General features: G+C 39.8%; 1 protein-coding gene and 1 long non-coding RNA gene across 7 annotated transcripts in view; one reads left to right on the top strand and one right to left on the bottom strand.

The window, feature by feature from the left end:
* The window catches only part of NOVA1 (NOVA alternative splicing regulator 1), a 129640-nt gene that overhangs the window by 43661 nt on the left and 65195 nt on the right, over positions 1-20784 (top strand). The window lies entirely within an intron of this gene.
* Positions 2717-15884, bottom strand: LOC141117778 (uncharacterized). The gene is made up of 2 exons (XR_012237211.1): positions 15584-15884; positions 2717-3169 (listed from the first exon to the last, which is right to left on the bottom strand). It is a non-coding gene; the product is annotated as an uncharacterized lncRNA (long non-coding RNA).

Here is a 20784-nt window from a genome sequence, read left to right as displayed (position 1 = left end):
GTTTAGTAAACCTTTCCTGGGAAGAACACTAGGACTGCCATTGCTGACCTCTTTCTAAAATGCTAGTTGCTTGGCTATTATTATGATCCAGTGGCTTCAAGGTTCCGAGTCAGAAACCTGAAACACATATACAGATCATCAAAATCAGAGACAAGTCAGAAGTCTCTGGGTACTTGTTAGGGGTCAGTTACTCCAACTCTTAAAGCTGGAGATTCAGCTTGACAGCCAGGCAACTCATTTTTGCAGAATGAGTAATCAATAATGGCAGGCTCCATGTTTTCCTCAGAAGAGTTTTAATTTAGATTTAATCATGTTATTCAGGGGTGACTTGACTTATAGTATATTTCTATATTAACACGAGTTTAATTAAAAGTATGTCAGCTCTATCTTTATCTAGAACATGTTATATATTTCTTACATAGTGCAGTGCATTTTCCCTGGGAAAGAAACTGAATGGCCTGTCGTGTATCAGGTAGATGTCTGAGAAGTATTTCTGAGTACATAAATTAATTACAGAAGCAGGGTAGGTTTTTTGATAAATTGTCCTTTGAGTGCCGACAGGCTGACAAAATGCAGGGAATATAGTTGCTATCTCTGACAATAACTCACCACACAATTATGTTGATTTAATTTAATTTATTTGCTGCAGAACCCTTCCAAGGACATCTTTTTGATTAAATTGATCAAACTTCATGAATATTTATAAGTATTTTCGTAAAAGCCGTGTCATCATAGAGACCCCCTGTGTGGATGTTGTGTGTCATTTCTAGCTCGGCTCCAGCTAGAACAAGGACAGAGAAGCAAAAGAATAATGTTTCCCTGAAAACGCTTGAAACATTATAATGTGATTTTGTATTGGACGAAACATTGGACGAACTGATTCAGTGCAAGGCTTTTATTACTGTTAATGTTATGAATATTATTATTATTAAAATTATTATTATTATTTGGCAGTATACTATTAACACATTGCAATTAAAATGATGCACTAGTTCTGGCAAGTCTACGGAAGTAGAACCCATACTGCATATTCTTTCTGAAGAAAAGAACTAGGAGGCATGCCTTACAGCTAGGCTACTGCCATTTTAACTATACCACCCACTGATGGTTCAAATCTGCACTGTTGTCCAGCAACTGAATGATCGCTCCAAAATATGTTTACTCTACTCAGTTTAAATCTAATACGATCAGATCTCCACTGTTGCCCAATACCTGCACAGGGGTCATAGTTTCTACAGTCCTGTTTTTTATCAAGGCTATACTGATTCTCTGTAGAATATAAACAAAGCCTAAAGCAGATCTACATTGTATCTGAGCACCGCAAACCAAAAACACTATTTGATCAATTTTTAGTATTCAAAGCTAACTCGCCAAATCCATCCATGTCTCCCTGCTTTATTTTGCTGAGAAATCACTTTGAAAAACAATCCCTAGCATTTCTGGCCATGGCCATCTTGAATAAGGGCAGATGGTTCATGTAGGATTTACTTCTTGGAATCCATCTGCCCTTGACTCTGGCATGCAGGCAGGAGGGTAGGCTTAGCTTAGAAAGCCCCTCCTTCCTTCCTGAAGACTCCTGGGATGTTTGGCGTTATTTGCCTGGACATAGAAACCAGGAGGTAACCGAAGTAATGGATAAAATACATTTAAAGCAAGTAAATATATAATACCTTCCTATCTATTTACTAATACTAGCAGCATATTAAAAATAGTCAATGTTGATTGAGAGAATGAAGTTTTACTTTAACTAAAACAGGAACAATCCTCCAATATATGACTACATTAGGTACAGTGTGTCAGGGGCAGGACTCTGTGTCTTGTTATTATTTCAGGATATGGTTGGTATGCAGGGACATGTTAATACTTAGAGAAGCCTTCCTATTTACAAATATAAAATTGTGGTTAATGGTTTTACCAACAACCTTGTTATTTCCTGTACATATACTACATTTATCAATGTAAGGTAGTGCTTTAACATGAAAGTTGTATATTTTTTAATATAACAAACCAGGAATTGGTAAACACTTAAAAAAGCTAATCATCTATGGATCTACACTATAGCAATGCAGTTGGAGATTTCTCTATAGTGCTACAGGACTTGATTCATGAGTCTAAAGTACACAATCAGCTTCCAAATGTCATCCTGCAGCCCAGGTTTGGGAATGAAACAAAGATTCAGCCTGCTTGCTATGGGCAACAGGAAATTTCATACAATATACTTATCACACATTTGTCCTGGTGGTTAGTTTAAGAAGAAACATTCTATAATGATCGGGTGTAATTCTGTAGATGTTCCAGATTGGACATATGGTAATACTAGGACTAGTTCAGGGTTTCTGTCATTTTAAAAGCCACCTAATGTTTGCCTGTAATATGGTTTACATTATTTCATATACCCCTTGCCATGCAGACATTTTCCAAATATTTCTTATAAATACTGTATATGACTTGAAAATAATCCACTTAAAACAGAAAATTAATACCAGAAAAGAGAAGTACCCTCAGATTTGTCAGAAACATCCCTGGGGCACACAAGCCACGGACTGAAAGCCTTTGGCCTATTTCAACTCATGTTTGCTTTAATTGAGTTCCCTGGAGATACATGAAAGTCTCTATGATTCTCCTCTAAACCATATTACAGTACAAGGCAATTTAGCTTGCTCAGCTAAATATGTGTTGAAGGAAGTGTGGTAGGGGTGAGGTATGAAAACAGTGCTTTTACACTTAGCATTTTTTTTTAATGAAGTTTAAAAATATCCTGTTTTAAAATTACCAAATTACACAGCATTGAACAAAGGGCATGGAGCTTCTACATTGAGAGGCTCTAATATCACAGTACAAAGAGAAACAATGTGCCCATTAGCAGAAAGTCAGATTTCATCCTAACCTAGTGAATAGAAACCAATCACAAAATTGTAAGGTGGCTGCAGATCGGTTGCCATGGTGAATGGCGATCTTCCTCTTTCAGGTATCATATAAGAGCCTCAAACATTCATGTCAAAAGAAGGTTCTGTGTGCATGAAAAAAAAATTACCTTCATTACTTTCAATATCTGCATTGCTTTGCTATTGATTATCACAGTTGCCATGGATATCGCTCACTGCTCCTTTGAATGTACCTTCGGCTGCATTATACGTTGGTTTATCCACTTGAACATATTGTTATTATTCTGAAAAACACATAGCAAAAATATTAATAGGGTAATGGTTACTATATGATCTACACCATAATAACAGATTCTGATAGTAGGAATTTGTTTGCTAAAGGTGATTCCAGTATGCACCGACACCAGATATGATATTCTGACAAGGTTTGGGTGGTTTAGGACAACCTATAAAAGCCATAAGAAGCACTTCCAATCATTGGAGGTGGTTGTTACTGCTCAACAGTGACCTAGCTGATCGTTCCTTTTTCTCAACAAGAAGAGGTAAGAAGTCTACCAACTGCAGTCTGCCGTGAGAATTTCATGAGAAGCAGCAGCAGCAGCTACCAGTTCTACAGACAATGGGTAAATATCTCCCTCCCATCTATGGCTAGTCTAAATCTGGACACCTATTGACAAATTCAACAGGAGGCCAGAGGGGAGGGGTGTTGTATGGGTTGCTTGTTAAAAGATTATCTGTAAGCAACAAACAGTTACTCCTGCCTGTGGCCCATAGACTGCACCCTACTAAACTGTGGGAGTTCTGGATATTAACGATCTTGCTTCATATATATATATATATATATATATATATATATATATGAATATATATATATATATATATATATATATATATATATATATATATATATATATACTTTTTTTTTTCTAACTTTAATTTTCAACTAACTTAGGTAGTGTAAAAAAAAAAGGAAACTGAAATAGGGGTATTATTCATGTGTGCTGAATACACAATGAGTGGCAAATTCAGCTCTGCTGATGGCTAAAAGTGTTTGCTACTTACAGTGTTGTGCTTAACCTCCCTGGCGGTATGATTATTTCGGATTTTAGGTGCTGAAAGCGGTACAATTATTTTGCATGGAAATTTGGCGTTTTATATTGTAGGCCTGTAATTCTTAACAATAACACACTTAAATCTGTCCAAACAAGAGTATAGTAGATATCCCGGGTATGATGAAGATTGAAACACAAAAACATAAATTATAATATAATAAATAAATATAAAAAAATAATATAATAATAATAAAATAAATTTCCCCACGATTCACTATCACTCAATTCTGCAAATGTTCTAATTTACTATCGCTGTTTTCTAGCTGGTCTAAAGCCACTTTTGACGTAAAGGGACACTTTTTGGTTGCTATGGACAATCTCCTGTTTCCAGGCAGAAAGAACAGTATATATAACATAAAACTGCATGCAGGGCATGGGCCAAAGCACTGGGGACAAAAGGGATGTGAAATAATTTCATACAGTACTGTAATCTGTAAGATTACAGTACTGTATGTGTTATGGTTTGTACATTTTTTTGAATTTGCCGCCAGGTTCCGCCCCCATGCGTCGCGACGCTCGCAGGGAACGGAGCATGGCACGGAGAGGCTTCGGAGGAGACAGAGCCTGCAGACACAGCGGGGGACATCGCAGGATCCTGGGGACAAGGTAAGTAACTCTGCACCAGGATCCTGCAATGTAATCCCGAGTGTGGCTCGGGGTTACCGTTAATGGGACTGAAATTTAACCCCGAGCCACACTCGGGAATACCGTTAGGGAGGCTACACAAGAACATAATAAAATGTGTGGGCACTTTCACATGGCCATCATCCGTCAGTCACGCTTTTGCTTAGAAAAAACAGATTCGGGCTACATCTGTTTATATCAATTTGTACATCTGTCTTCAGTTCAGTTCAGTTTAGTTTACATCAGTTTGCACTTCAGTTCAGTTCAATTTACATCAGTTCTGTTCCATTCAGGTCAATTTACATATTATTTTTTGTCTACTTTTTGTTGTTGTTTCAGAAACCAATCATAGGAGACAAAAGTATAACAAAAAATGTTTCTTACTAAAGAGAAAGCCGCTCCATGTGAGGCACATTAGCCATCCATCCACAACATAGCCAGGGTTTAGGTGAAGGTGCTAGCACAGCTCATCTGCAGTTACACAGTCAAAAGAAATCCAGAATTCGCTGCAACACTTCACCTTTATTGATCCTTCATGCAAAAGACATCACAGACAGTGCAGGGTACAGTAAAAATTGGCTGGCTCGTGCTTACTCATAACCTTAAAAAAGAAGTATGGGTTTTTGTTTTTTTTTATTCATACTTACCTCAGTGGATGGAGCATCAGACCGATCCCCCGCCACCTCTGCACTGAGAATCGAGCAACCGAACACTGTCGATGGTTCGGTTCTCACTCCTCCCCGAGAGGAAAGTTGCTGACTGTCAGTCAGAGTCTCTCCTCTCTGCTCACTGGAGCGCTGAGCTGTGGAGGGGCAGGGAGAGGCTGTCTCAGTGTCTCAGCGGCTTGCCGAGACTGCCATTAATCAAGTCACCTGGCGGATCCAGACTTGGAAGTCGGGATGACGCAGTGCCTCGACTGATGGCAGTGACGTCAGGGAAGAGTGGACTTAAGACCGCTCTCCGATGAAAACAGGTCACAGAAGTGTAAAACTACTTGCACTCCTGTGACTCATAGGAGAAGCCCAGCCTAAGAAACTCAGGCTGGACTTCTCCTTTAAGGTGTTGCAGCGATTTCTAAAAATTGTTTCCTGCCTAAAAATAGAGATAAGTAGAACAGATGTAAATGGCATCCATTTACATCTGTTTACATCCTTTCAGATCCTTCTGAAAAGAAAAGGAAGCAGCCTTTCACTCAGGCAGTCAGTTTAATTCCGTCTGTCAGTTTTTAAGGCAGATCCAAACTGAACCACAATGTATTTCTAAAGGTGGGCAGGTGTAAATAGAAGATCATCCGTTTACATTCGTGTCTGTTTAGGTCTGTTTCGTTTAACGGAACAAGACTACATCCTTTTCTGTTTAGACAGGTCTGAATGGATGTAAATGGATGTTGTCCATAGGCAAGAAACATTTTTGTTTATACTTTTGTCATCTATGATTGGTTTCTGCAACGACTAAAATGGCAGATGCTAAAACGGGCGTTGACTGATGTAAACTGAACTGAACTGAAGACAAATGTACAAACTGATGTAAACTGAATCCTTTTTTTACATAGCAAAAACTTGACAGAACGGATGACACCTGTGTGAAAGGACCCCTAAACAGGTACAGATCTAGGTGGATGTAAACGGATGGTCATCCATTTACATCCCCTTGCCCATTGACATACAGTGCCGGAACAAGGTCTTCCAGCACACAGGGCAAAGATGCCAAACTGACATCCATGGTCATGTAGTCAATACCACTACATTGCCAGTAATCAGAAATACTAGTAACACGGTAGACTGAGACCAATAAAACAGTAATCTAAACGATTAAGAATATGCCCCATCTTAATATATTTGTGTGGCTTTTATATTACTGTCACTAAGGTTTATGTATAGTCAAAATATTTTTTTTTTTTTTTTTTTTTTTAGATTTTGGATAGAGTGAAAAAGCATTCAAGTTGGCAAGACAGCATTCCAATTAGACCATTGCTCATAGAGTAGATAAAAATATAAAAATACAATGATTTTTAACAATACAAAATGTGTGTGTGGTAAAAAAAATCTAAAGTTTCTAACTATATTACTTTATAGCACATTTATTTAAATTAATTTCAATGGTGTGGTAACATTTAATAGAGCTTGGCATTAATTGTCCCTGTACTTCCAGTTATATTTCTTGGTTTTCATATTTCTGTATTTTTTCACTTCATGAACGAGACCTTTTTTTATCATATAAATATTTTTGTTAGGAATGCAACAGACGTGGAACACCACTTCTTGCCAATGTCAAACCATGTGCTTCCGTCACATTTGGCTGTTGTTGCTTTTTACCATAGTATTTTCTTTATACATACAGTATATTAACACATATTACATACTTACAGTAAATTTAAATACAGTATCTCACAAAAGTGAGTACACCCCTCACATTTTTGTAAATATTTTATTATACCTTTTCATGTGACAACACTGAAGAAATGACACTTTGCTACAATGTAAAGTAGTGAATGTACAGCTTATATAACAGTGTCAATTTGCTGTCTCCTCAAAATAACTCAACACACAGCCATATTGTCTAAACTGCTGGCAACAAAAGTGAGTACACCACTAAGTGAAAATGTCCAAATTGGGCCCAATTAGCCATTTTCCCTCCCCAGTGTCATGTGACTCATTAGTGTTACAAAGTCTCAGGTGTGAATGAGGTGTGTTAAATTTGGTGTTATCGCTCTCACTCTCTCATACTGGTCATTGAAATTTCAACATGGCACCTCATGGCAAAGAACTCTCTGAGGATCTGAAAAAAAGAATTGTTGCTCTACATGAAGATGGCCTAGGCTATAAGAAGATTGCCAAGACCCTGAAACTGAGCTGCAGCATGGTGGCCAAGACAATACAGCGGTTTATCAGGACAGGTTCCACTCAGAACAGACCTCATCATGGTCAAATACAGTTGAGTGCACGTGCTCAGCGTCATATCCAGAGGTTGTCTTTGGGAAATAGACGTATGAGTACTGCGAGCATTGCTGCAGAGGTTGAAGGGATGGTGGGTCAGCCTGTCAGTGCTCAGACCATACTCCGCACACTGCATCAAATTGGTTTGCAAGGCTGTCATCCCAGAAAGAAGCCTCTTCTAACGATGATACACAAGAAAGCCCGCAAACAGCTTGCTGAAGACAAGCAGACTAAGGCCATGGATTACTGGAATCATGTCCTGTGGTCTGATGAGACCAAGAAAAACTTATTTGGCTCAGATGGTGTCAAGCGTGTGTGGTAGCAACCAGGTGAGGAGTACAAAGACAAGTGTGTCTTGCCTACAGTCAAGCATGGTGGTGGGTGTGTCATGGTCTGGGGCTGCATGAGTGCTGCAAGCACTGGGGAGCTACAGTTCATTGAGGGAACCATGAATACCAACATGTACTGTGACATACTGAAGCAGAGAATGATTCCCTCCCTTTGGAGACTGAGCCGCAGGGCAGTATTCCAACGTGAAAATTACCCCAAACACACCTCCGAGACGACCACTGCCTTGCTAAAGAAGCTGAGGGTAAAGGTGATGGAGTGGCCAAGCATGTCTCCTATTGAGCTTCTGTGGGGCATCCTCAAACGGAAGGTGGAGGAGCGCAAGGTCTCTAACATCCACCAGCTCCGTGATGTCATCATGGAGGAGTGAAAGAGGACTGTGAAGCTCTGGTGAACTCCATGCCGAAGAGGGTTCAGGTAATGCTGGAAAATAATGCTGGCCACACAAAATATTGACACTTTGGGCCCAATTTGGACATTTTCACTTAGGGGTGTGCTCACTTTTGTTGCCAGCGGTTTAGACAGTAATGGCTGTGTGTTGACTTATTTTGAGGGGACAGCAAATTTACACTGTTATACAAACTGTACACTCACTACTTTACATTGTAGCAAAGTATCATTTCTTCAGTGATGTCACATGAAAAGATGTAATAAAATATTTACAAAAATGTGAGGGGTGTACTCACTTTTGTGATATACTGTATATACAGTGTGATGCTTTTAGAACCTCATTGTGTAATTGTTCTGCATCAGCAGTGTATTACATGGTGATTAGGTGTTGGATAAGCATTAGTCTGAATAATCAAGTGACAATTGTTGCTATGGTGTTTATATACATTAACACTGCTTTCTGTTTATTTTTTGTATATTGGATGTTGCCAAATTGTAATTCTACGCTACAGATCCCTAACATGAGAGGATGGTTCTCTGAAACTAAAAATCTGTCACAAAGTAAAACTGTACTTTGAACTAGTTAATCGTTTTTCTAATGAAGAAGCTGCACTGTCTCGAAACACGTTGAATTCATATTATTAAAATTTAGAGTCCTTTTATTTCAAACACTTTCACTTACTAACTCTTCTGCCAGAATAGAAGAACTTCTCGAGGTTTCATTGTATTGTTCTGTAATATCTGACATAAGCCGGTTCCAATCTTGTCCAGTTCAAAATGGACCGGCTGAGATTCGACCGTGTATGGGCAGGCAGAATCTACCCAAGTTGATCAATCAACTTGGGTACAACCAGCCTTTTGGATTTTACATGGGATTATTGCTAGCGGCTACTATTGCCACTAGCAGTAATCACTGTGTTCTACGGGAGGGGATGGCTCCCTCCTCCCCTAACACCCTCCCAACCCCCCTGCCTGAGAATACAATGGTTCTGTGGGAGGGATTCCCCCATCAACACTGTCTGTGTTGACAGGGGAATCAAGTGATTTTCTTTCCTGCAAAAATATCTAGCTAAAAATAACAGTTTTTAGTGGTAGTGAAGTAACCTTGGTGATTCTCCTTCAGAGTCAATATTCCTATCTTTTTTGGAAGAAGTGGTTTCTCTGCAGAGGTCTGAACTTCCTCTTCCTGAGTCAGAGCTAGAGCTCTCTGATTAGCAGAGGATGTCATTTTTACTGATTGCAGAGTGGCAGTGGTAGTGAAATATTATTGATGATAGCCTTCAATATTCCTTTAATTACACGCATAAGCTTTTTTTGAAGCAGTGGTGTTTCTATAGAGGTCTGAAATTTCCAATGCTGAGTCAGAGCTAGAGCTCTCCAATTAGCCGGGGACCTGACCTTTACTGATTGCAGAGCTCTAGCTGTGTCTTCATAGAGGGGTGTCTAGGATCTCTGCAGAGAGACTATTGTTTCCATGGAGAAAGCAAGGGTCTGTCTCTACTGTAAGCTGGCAGGGGACAGACTTCACTATACAGACCGTGGCTGCTTTCTAAAGAAATCAAACTGTTATGCCCCGTACACACGATCGGATTTTCCGACAACAAATGTTGGATGTGAGCTTGTTGGCTGAAAGTCCGACCGTGTGTATGCTCCATCGAACATTTGTTGTCGGATTTTCCGCCAACAAATGTTGGCTAGCAGGTTCTCAAATTTTCCGCCAACAAAACTTTATTGTTGGAATTCCTGATCGTGTGTACACAAGTCCGGGGCACAAAAGTTCACGCATGCTTGGAATGAAGCAGAAGGAGTCGCACTGGCTATTGAACTGGCCTTTTCCTAAGCTCGTCTTACATATTGTACGTCACCACGTTCCCACGTTCGTAATTGTTGGCCAACATTTGTGTAACCATGTGTATGCAAAACAAGTTGGAGCCAACAACCTTCGAACAAAATTCCACGGTTTTGTTGTCGGAAAGTCCGATCGTGTGTACGGGACATAAGTCATTGAATGCATTTTGTTTTATGCTCCTAAAATGCACTTAGCTAATTTAAACTGAAACTACAGTTGAGCTTTAAAATAGTGATGGAGTTGTTTTCGAGACAGCAGTGAAAGAAATCCTTTCCAATGGAGTCATAGATGGCAATACAATCTTGATAGAAGTTTTCATCTGTCTTCACTCTATCCAAAAAATAATAATTTTTAGCTAGAGTTTTACTGTTAGCAAGACTAGAGATTGTAAAGCAGAGTGACGAGACCGTGATCTGGTGTTGCTATACTGTGACATAGGTATTGCTGTAGTATGGCACAAAGATATCTGACTATATACAGAGAAGGAGAGGTAGCACCATCTGTCTGTGTCAGTCTGCAGCTGAAGTGTTGAACAATATACCCATGTCACCCTGTGTTAATGAAACAATTGCTGGTATCACATTGGGTGCTTTCTGTGTGAAACTGTGGCATTAGTCCAAGAAAATCCACCACTGCCAAATTGCTTTAGAGGATGAAAGTAACAACTGCTTTACGTGGCACATGGCATTCCCTCTGCAAATTAGGTGACACAGAAAACAATTTGGGCTTTATGTGTATGGAGGAACGGAATGTAACTGTTGCGCATAGTAGAAACCTTCCATTATATTTCAGTGCAGGTGAACAAATTGATATTTTGGGTTGCTATTGCTGCATCCTCCAGGTTTTACAGGATATCTGTTTGAGTTGCAGAAGGATATCTGTTAGAGTTGCAGCAGCAAACTGTCATTGAACTTCACATGTAAACCTGATTTTATTGCTAGTTACAAGTAGAGCTCATGTTTCCACTCCACACGTCAGGGTCAACAAGGGTGAATCACGGGGCAAATCACCAGGGACCACTTAACAATTCATCCTCCTACAAGACCCTCAAATACATGGTTATTTTATTAAACCTTGTGAAATACTGCTTACTCTCCATCAAGCCGTTGGTATTACTGGGCAAATATATTATATTCATTGATAAAAATCTGAGACCTAAAGTCTTTTGTGTGTGTTTATTTTTTATAGCCAAGCCTCAAATTACCGACTGAAATGCTTTTTAGGTTAGCTTAGTCTTTTGAATGTGATCATGTGCTAGGTGGCAAGAAGGTCTTTCAGCGGCTATACTGTAACTGAACATCCAATGATCATCTTATGCATGTGATGAGTTCAAGCCTAACATTTCTGCTGAAATGTTCACCTAGAAAACATGTCTTCACCCACCACTTCTAGTCATTACAATGCAGCAACACAAAAAGTGCTATTGAAATAAAATTTGATAATCATGTTACTATGGCAACTGCAGTCAGTAAGCTCTAAATACAAATGTCAGGAACTCACAAGGGAAAGAATCAGCATGGATTCTTTTGAATATAGTCTGTATACCTAACACAAAAACATGTCTTTAAAGGGAAATGCCAGGGAGGCAAAACACCCAATATTTTTATCAGTACAGTAAGAGAAAACATTTCCTTGCAGAGAATGTTCTCTGATACAGATGGCTCAGAACTGCCAGCTGATGACATCAAAAACCAATGCCTTCCTATCCCGGCATGTGTAATGTCTCTAGCCAGCCATTAGAGATTATGGTTCTGATACTTAGAGGGTTGACCAATGAAGGACCTCTCTAAACTCCCAGAACCCCACTCAGGCTTCACTGACTAATGCACTCACATTTGGACCAGTTAAACTGAGCCATATCTGAGATCTGAGTTTGATTGCCAACCCCGCTGGACACAGGACTATAGGGAAGTGTTTGCAGGCATACTTACAAGTACATATTTACATCATCAGCTCTGCTAACCAGCCCACAGTGATTCTTGCTTCTGTGCACAGTCATCTATGGAGTGTTATGTGCTCTGGCATGGTTTGCACTCACACTGAAACAAACGGTTCTAGACCAACCAAGTGAACCATGCCCACAACCACCTTACAACTGGTCCTTGGCATGGTATGCCTAACCAATCCCGGGCACAGTTCAGAGCAATCACACTACACAAGTGAACTGGACCAAGAGGGTAAACTGGGCCCAAACTCAGTTAAAACTGCCAGTGTGCGTGCACCCTAAATGGGTGTTCCAGCATTTATTTTCCTGGTGCCAGTTTATTAGCCTTTATAATATATTTTATTAAGCAAATCAGAGAACACAGGTACATGTTTTTAGGCTTGTCCTATATCTAAGGTAATGCACAACACTCAGTGGGGTCTCCATCCTAATTAGTCCTATCTGAAAGAAGGACAGCAAGAAACCCAACCACCACAGGATGAGATAATTTAATTATAATCTTTAATGTATGTTTATTTTCAGGAGGTCAGATTCCCACTTTAATTATTACAAGCAAAACCTGCTCCTCATAAGTTGCATTAAAATATACCTCCGGTATGAAAAAAAACTGTGAGGATCATTTATTAAAGTATTATTGCTCCTTCGGAACAAATTAGAATATTATTATTATAACTTCTTATCACTACTTATATACAGGGTGAGGGTCATCTTCCACTCTTGATCTCTAAATAAAGATGGTCTAACTCCATTCTGCTTCTAAAAGGGTCTCTAAGAGGTCTTTGGCATGCAATTTTACATAACACAGCCACAAAGGATTAAGCCCGTCCTTTGATGCTGTATTAGCATTGTGGGAGCTCTACTGTATAAAAATGGACTTTGTTTGCTAGATTTGTACCCTGAAAAGCACATTTGTATGGCCTTACACTATTTTAGTTCCCTCCTGCAGTTCTTCTCTAAAAGGCGAACCTAGAAGGTCATGTGACTATGTATGCAGAAAGCTCAGTGCTTCAGTTTCCTTCTTAAACGACTCTATGAGAGCATTATAATATAATATATAGATATTGGTTATATGGGATATTTTCATGGGAACATTTCAATACACAAACCGATATGGAAAAAAGTTCTAGATTTAAAAATAATGTATATAATTTTTAGTGTAGCTTTCCTAAATAATCTGTTTTCTTGTAAAGTTATTATGTGATAAAATTGTAACAAAATTACGTTAACAATTCAGTCATATTCAATTATGATTTTCTACAGCTGTCCAAAAGCAATATGTCATAGTGTACTGATTCTCACTGTATTTCCCATTAATTTGCACAGAACTTGAGATAAAATAACAGACATCCCTTGCCATAGGATTTCCATCTCTTGTGAGATACATTTAGTCTGTGGCCACAAAAAAGGATGCTAAGGCTGCAGCTTTTTTCAATCCTGGTTATGTAATTACCATAAAAGCATACCCTCCTACATAGCAGCCATATTAAGAAATGGCCTGTGTTAATTGTATTTGGGGTTTATGTACTAAAGGCAAATACTTTGCAAGGGAACATTCAGGTTGCAAGGTAATTTTCCCTCAGCTTAGCGATTGTTGTGAATAAATAGAAAACCCAATCGTGCAAGGAAAATTTAAAAACAGGATTTTTGTTTGCACATGATTGGATGATAGAATTCATCTCATTTCTCTAAGCAAAAGGGAATTTGCCCTGCAAAGTGAAAAGTCCTTTGCAGAGTATTTGCCTTTAGTATATCAACCAAGTACAAAACAAAACCAAGGATTTTCAATACAGTTTTCCAACATCCTTGCAATATTGACAGATGGAATTTCACATGGAATTTGAGGCATGGGGTTACATACTGATTGTGATTTATTGGGGGACTAACTGAACCCCTATTTCTTCACCTATGTTCTTATGTATCGCTGCTCATCTTCCATGCAAACTGACATCTTTAGAGCATTTTTTTGCACCAAATGGCCTTAAACGGCATTCCTGGTCTTCTGTTTACCCCCCCCCACCCCCCCAAACCCCAGAATTCTATAGGAGACTAGATAAACACAGAGTTTAAAGATAAAGTAATCTTAACATACCCATTCAAATATGATTTACAGAAAACAAACTGTATACTTGGATAAGACCAGGGCAGATGTGTAGCTATAGCAATTGAATGAGCTGTATTAAGGAGGTTCCTTGCCAGTAAAGTCAAGCAAGCAGGTCTGGATAGTTTGGGACTTTGGGAAATGCACCAGTTTGTTCAAGTTATGAACTGTGATGCAAACAGAGTTTCCAATTTACTGATTTCAACTCATACACTAAATTATGATGGTGATTGACTGAACCATGATGAATCAGAATTTTTCCCAGGCTGTTGAGATTTTCCCTTTGAAAACTTTGTGTGGAATGAGTTTATAAAAGATTACTTGTACCTACTTGAAAGTCCAACTATTTTGACTTGCCTTAGACCCTATTAACTCATTGTGTAATTATTTTTAAAGAAAAACTCTGCAGAGGAATTGCTGTTTTACCTGACAAAGAATTAGTACAGTAAATTCATGTGAAGCCTGTTTTCTGATACCAACACCCATCCTTGGCCTCTAGTCAGCAACAACAAAGCGTGGTCAGGAACAGACCCTCAACTGATTTGACAATAAAGGAGCAGCAGCATACTGACAAGGTCCTCACTCTGCTCTGTCATCCTGCATACACATAATGCAGCAAAGGTTAATTGGCTCCTAGTGAAATTCAATCAGTATCATTAAAGGGAACCTTGTGTACTGGAAATATAATTTAAAGTGATTGTAAAGGCTTGTTAAAAAAAATAAAAATAAATAACAAACACGTTATACTTACCTCCTCTGTGCAGTTGGTTTTGCACAGAGCAGTCTGGATCCTCCCCTTCTTGAGTCCCTCTTTGCTGCTCCTAGCCCCTCCCTCCTTTGAGTGCCCCTCAGCCAGCAGCTTGCTACAGGGGGCACCTAAGCCGAGTCACGGACCCCCCGACCTGGCCCCATCCTCTCTCTCGCCTGGTCGGCTGACTGGCTTTGATCCAATGGCGCCGCTGCTCTGTCTCAGGAGGAGTGTCCTGGATGGCTGAGGGGATCGTGGACATTGCTGGAGAGAGAATGGGCTCAGGTAGGTAATTAGGGGGGTGCTGGGGGGGGGGGGTCTGCTACATACAGAAGGTTTTTTTTATCTTAATGCATAGAATGCATTAAGATAAAAAAACCTTCTAACTCTTTTAAATGTTCTTATACAAACATATGATGTCAAAGATGATTGTGTCTATGCATGATTAGTATTGCAAATGAAATCCCAGATTATCTTTTGAAGAAAATATTTATGTGTGTGTCGGGGGGGCATTGGAAGCATGGAGTTTTTCGTATTTTTAAGATACTGAAATAACTAAGAGAAAATATAATTTGTAAAGCCAGTTTTAGCATACATTTCTAGGCACTTCCCCTACAGATTGAGTGCTATGCTGAAAATTGCCAGTACCTTGTTTGCTGTGAGTGGAGTATGTGAAGTGCCTCTACTTGTTGATGGCAGGTGCAAGCTGAGTATGCTGTGACCTCCTGCTCATTGGCCGTGGGAGTCTCTAAAGAGCGCTCCCCCCTCTGAGCTGAGGGCTCTGTAAGCTGCAGACGCTCTTATCCAGCAGATCGACTGAGCAACGATGAAAGAAAACAATCAGTGTTAATGCAGAACAGGCAGATGTTTGTGCTATTACATAAGAACTGGGCAGATGTGTGTCACTGTCAGAATATTGTAACCCCTTCATGGTGTTGTCCAAAAAGTTACGCGATTGCTGTTTTTGTCAGCTGAATTTATAAAAGAAAAAATAAAATAAAAAATGTAATGGCTCATTTAACTAAACAGCCAAGGTGGATATGATAAATACTATATTAATTATATCCACTATGTGGGCAAAGTACCACTAAGTACCACTTTTCATACCTGTCTCTATTTGTCCCTTTCATGGCCAATCAACCCTAGGATAAAATTCACTAAAAAAAGCCTTCAGGGACAACTCATCTTCAGCCTATATTTCTGACTTTGCCCACAAATGCTCTTTAAACTGGCTTCCTTGCTCCTATACTGACCTTCTAATGTCTTCTCCAGTAATTCCCATAAGTAAATGCAATGCTTCTTTGGAGTAGTCCCTATTCTCTGAAATTCTCTATTTCATCTTATTAGACTATCCTCCATCTAAAAAAATCTTTAAAGTAACCCATCACAGGGTTAGTCATATATTAATCATAGCCTGTAAAAGAAGAAAATTTATACTTGCTTTCCTGATGGCCTATTTCTTCAAATACCAGCTCTTTGCAAAGGTAAGTATAGATGTTCTTACTTTACAGGCTGTACTTAATGTGGTGTCACTTTATTCTACCTCTTCAAAATTGCCTACCCATCTTTCTCTATTCTCCTAATAATCATTGCCATGTCCTCTACTACAGTACCTGCAGTCTCTGCCACCCCCTTACCTTTTGTGTCTTTTGTTTCCTCTAAGATTGTAAACTCATATATGTAAGAGCCTCTTTTCCTCTTGGGGTGTGTCTTTGTGTATTCATTTGGAGTCTGTATTGCATTCCATTTTCCTTTTGTACATGACAAATAGGGGAGCTCAAGTTTAATCAAGGGACTTTCTTGGCTTAATAACATTAGCTACATACGGAATACAACATTCCTGCATGTGTATACAATAAGTAGAAGCTTTTAGGACCATAAAAACACATTTGAAAAGTAATAACTTTATTTTTTATTGTAATTTTAAATAGAGCTAATGTTTATTCGGGATGTTATTTAATTAAACATCCATCAATTTTATTTATTTTTTACTTTTTGACAGGTTGGGAAAGGATTAGAACCTCTGTTGGGTTTTTATTGCTGTCCATGTTCACATTGAACACCATGACAGGACAGGAGAGGAAATCACACAACTCTGATGCATAAAACCTTCCCCACTACACCAAAAAACTAAAAAAAAATGTGTTTTTCCAGGAGTTTTACTTTCAATAAAACCTATAGTGTGTATATAGTACATCACACTGGGGTATAGGAAAAGACAAGCATCCTTTGCCTCTGTCAGCAACGTACAACCAGTAGAATTTTACTGCTGAGGAAGTATAGATGTACAGCAGTCCGTGGAAACCCTGTGAGTCAAGGCTAGGTGGTCTAATGCCCAGTTATACAACACTGCATGGTCAGACACACCCAGATTAAACATAACACAGACGCACATTTCTCCATATGCCAAATCCACCGCCTAACGTCATAATGAATTATACAGGCATGCGTGTGAATATATGAGGGCATGAACAATTACAAACAGGCCTAGGTACCGTATCCATGCTGTGTAAACTCATGATCACATCCTTCTGGCTGGTTTGCTCTCTTACAATTCAAGCAGGGAGTGTCTTGAGTTCTGTTTCGTGAGTGTTAGCAAAGCCTTTTCTGCTTTACTTGGCTTTGACTACGCTGTTTTCCAGGCCTCTTTCCCTGATCCGACCTCCTCTACTCACAAAGGCCAAAAGCAGAATCTTTGACCCCTTCGTATTATTCCTTCTCATCTGGACTCCCATTTCCTTTCACTCTTTCACTTTCTTTCTCTGTCACTTTATCTTTTGTCTTGGGTTCCTTTGTCCGCTTCCTTTCACTATTTATTGCTTTCTGTTTTCACTTAGTCTGTATCCCTCATTAACATCACCATGGCTGCACTGAATGAATTTCCTTGCTGTGCATTCCATCCCGGGCTCTGAAAATATCCTGCTTATTCCTGCATTCGAGTATTAGTTTACCTCCGTATTGTATCTATTCTTAGAACCGTGCCTGAAAACATGATTTCAGGGATCAAGAGGTGGTAAAATATTCCAACAGGGGTCACATAAGGCTATTGTGAGGAAGAAAGAGGAATGGATTGGGAACAACTGTACGCTTGCATCTGACGATGTGTCAGGTAGGTAGGTTTTCACTTCTGAAGCCTGCTTGGAAACCTGATGAAACATAGGCCGTGGTGGGGCTAGACTTGTGGAGGAAAGTGAGAAGTAGCTGAGATAGAGGTACAAATGTTGAGGTCATTGTGATCTGAGAAACTCCTGCAAGTGAACAGCTAACGCTTCACATTCAGTTCAATTCAGAAGTAGCATCAAGCCAAAGTCGGACTTTCTGTACAAAGTATGTCACAGAACTCTTCCAGTTCACATCAAAAATAAAGGGTTTCCTTAGGGCTCGTTTATACTTGGGGCCATAAAAATGGGCAGCTGAGGTATGGTTTTACTGCCCCCTGACCATCTCCCTTGAGCTGCAAAGGCAGCTGGATAGGGTTTATCATGTACATTAAATGGTCCTCCACTGCAACCATTATTATTATTATACAGGATTTATATAGCGCCAACAGTTTGCACATTGATTAACAAAATGACGGCAGACATTACAGTTACATTACAATTTGGTACAAGAGGAATCAGAGCCAAACGCTAGGCTCACACTTTGCGGACTGGTATTCTCATTAAAAAACCCTTTTAGGCTGTCAAAAATAAAGCAGGCATTCTGGAATTGGCAGTGTTAACCTCCTGCATGCCTGTGAGGTGCACATGTACTGCTCTCTGAAAGGCAGGTGTAAATTAAGCCCTAAAGAGGACCTGTTACAATCAAGAGTTATACACTTTCCTGTCCCCCAAACAGAAGGAGCATTAAGGCAGGGTTCACACTTATGCGATGCCAGACATTGTATGTGATTTGCACCACATTGCTGTGCAAATCACATGCGATGTCTGTACGATGCAAATTCAGCCAAACAGTTTGCATGGCTGAAATCGCATCACGTTCACACCAAAATGGCGGTCCCTTTTCTTTGTCTGCAATGGAATCAGATTGCATGAGTGTTCAGACCCATCCGATTCCATCCAATTTACAGTTGCAAACTGATTTGGGGGTGTCATTAACTTTATATTGACACCCGCAGAGGTTCGCAGAGAGCAGTTTCAACTGCCTGTGAGTCAGATGCGATGTGGGAACCCGCACAGAAATCACTGTGGTTCCCGCAACGCACTAGTGTGAACCCAGCCTTACATTAAAACTTTCCTGCTAGAAACAGATGTTTGCCATTATAATAATGAAAAGTGTGGCGCTAATGAGTAGTAGGAAACATACTACTAATCAAGTAATAGTGATCTCTATAGAGGAGTAATGAAGCTTAAAGTGTAAACTTATGAAGTGAAAGGTAATTATTATATAAAACATCCCAAAGAAATAGAAAGTTTATAATAATAGTGAGTGCTTGGATGTGTAAGGGAGTGGATACTCAGTAACAACCTGTGGGTTCATTAAGAAACAGTCGTGCATACAGAACCATATTCCAAAAAAAATATAGAGAAATAATAATGCAAGGTAACTTAATATACTAAGTATGCAGCTCAGCGAAAATAATGTTCATTGGGTAAAAGCCAAGAGAAAGGACGTCCAAATCCCTAAAAAGGGTAAACATATATGGATACTCGAAGTCTATTAATGGGTGGATGGGGTACTCCTATTTAGTCCCACAACCATCTGGGCGTAGGCCGTCTTCATATGAGGTGATTAAAGGCTGTTTAAGAAGGGTCCTTAGGTATAGGCAGATTCTTGACTCATGTGGGTGGTCTCAACAAAGAAAAGCAAAAGGATGCCCTTACCAGATAAGGTGGACTCACAGGCCGTTGGCGGTGAGTCAAACGAGCTTGCACCGTCAAGCGGTATGGGGTGATGATCTGTAGGAAGACTTGTGTAGAATCTTGTCAGGAGTCCTCAGATGGTGTACCAATTTAGGATCGGGAGCCCCCAGGATTCGGTTTCGGTCGCCGAATGACCGTTTCCTCAAAAGCCCGTCATATGAACAAATAGGCAAAGAAAAGAAAAAAACTTCCACATAGTGTAAATCCTTATTTAGTAAAAAGCATTAAAGCATTTTATTAAGGAGTACCCTCCAAAAAAATTCTACAAGCGAGGGCAGTAAAAACTCGGCTCAAAATAAAATTGATATCAAAAGGCATAAAAAGTAGTGTAAAAACAGCGCAGTGGGTAGTGGTGGGGTGTAGTCATAGAGACCCCTATGTTTTCCATTGATGATCCCAAATGCTAGGTGCCTGGATATTATGTTTTACTTATGTTTTACTTATTTGTTCTGAGCCGGCAGCTCCTGCAACAAGAAAGCAAGTATTGCAACAAGAACGTCAGCATGACATACAACAACTGGATAATGAAAGGTCATCTTCAGCTGTTTCCATGTCTCTATCAGTAAAGGTCTCCTTAAAGTATTTTTCTAAAAGAAAATGTGCTCTAGCCAGAGTAAGCAGCACACGAAGCAATGTGGATAATTTACTAGACCCCTTTCACACTGGGGCGGGTGGGTGTTAGCGGCAAAGCGCCGCTAGTTTTAGTGCCGCTTTACCACTCTTATAGCGGCGCTATCTGGCCGCTAGCGGGGGTCAAAAGCTCCCCGATAGTGCCGCTATAACAGCGGTAAAGCGGTGCTATTTGGCCGCTAGCAGGGTGCTTTTAACCCTCACTAGCAGACGATGAAAGGGTTAAAAGTGCCAAAAAGTGCCAATGCCGTATCGCTTTTCAGGTGCTTCAGCAGTGGTGCCCATTCATTTCAATGGGCAGGGGGGGTGGAGGAGCTGATCCATCCATCGGCTTCAGGTTCAGGCGCTGGCATTGCT

Source organism: Aquarana catesbeiana, linkage group LG13 (assembly GCF_042186555.1).
Source record: "Aquarana catesbeiana isolate 2022-GZ linkage group LG13, ASM4218655v1, whole genome shotgun sequence".
Lineage (NCBI taxonomy): Eukaryota > Metazoa > Chordata > Amphibia > Anura > Ranidae > Aquarana > Aquarana catesbeiana.
This window is presented reverse-complemented; position numbering and strand designations above follow the sequence as displayed.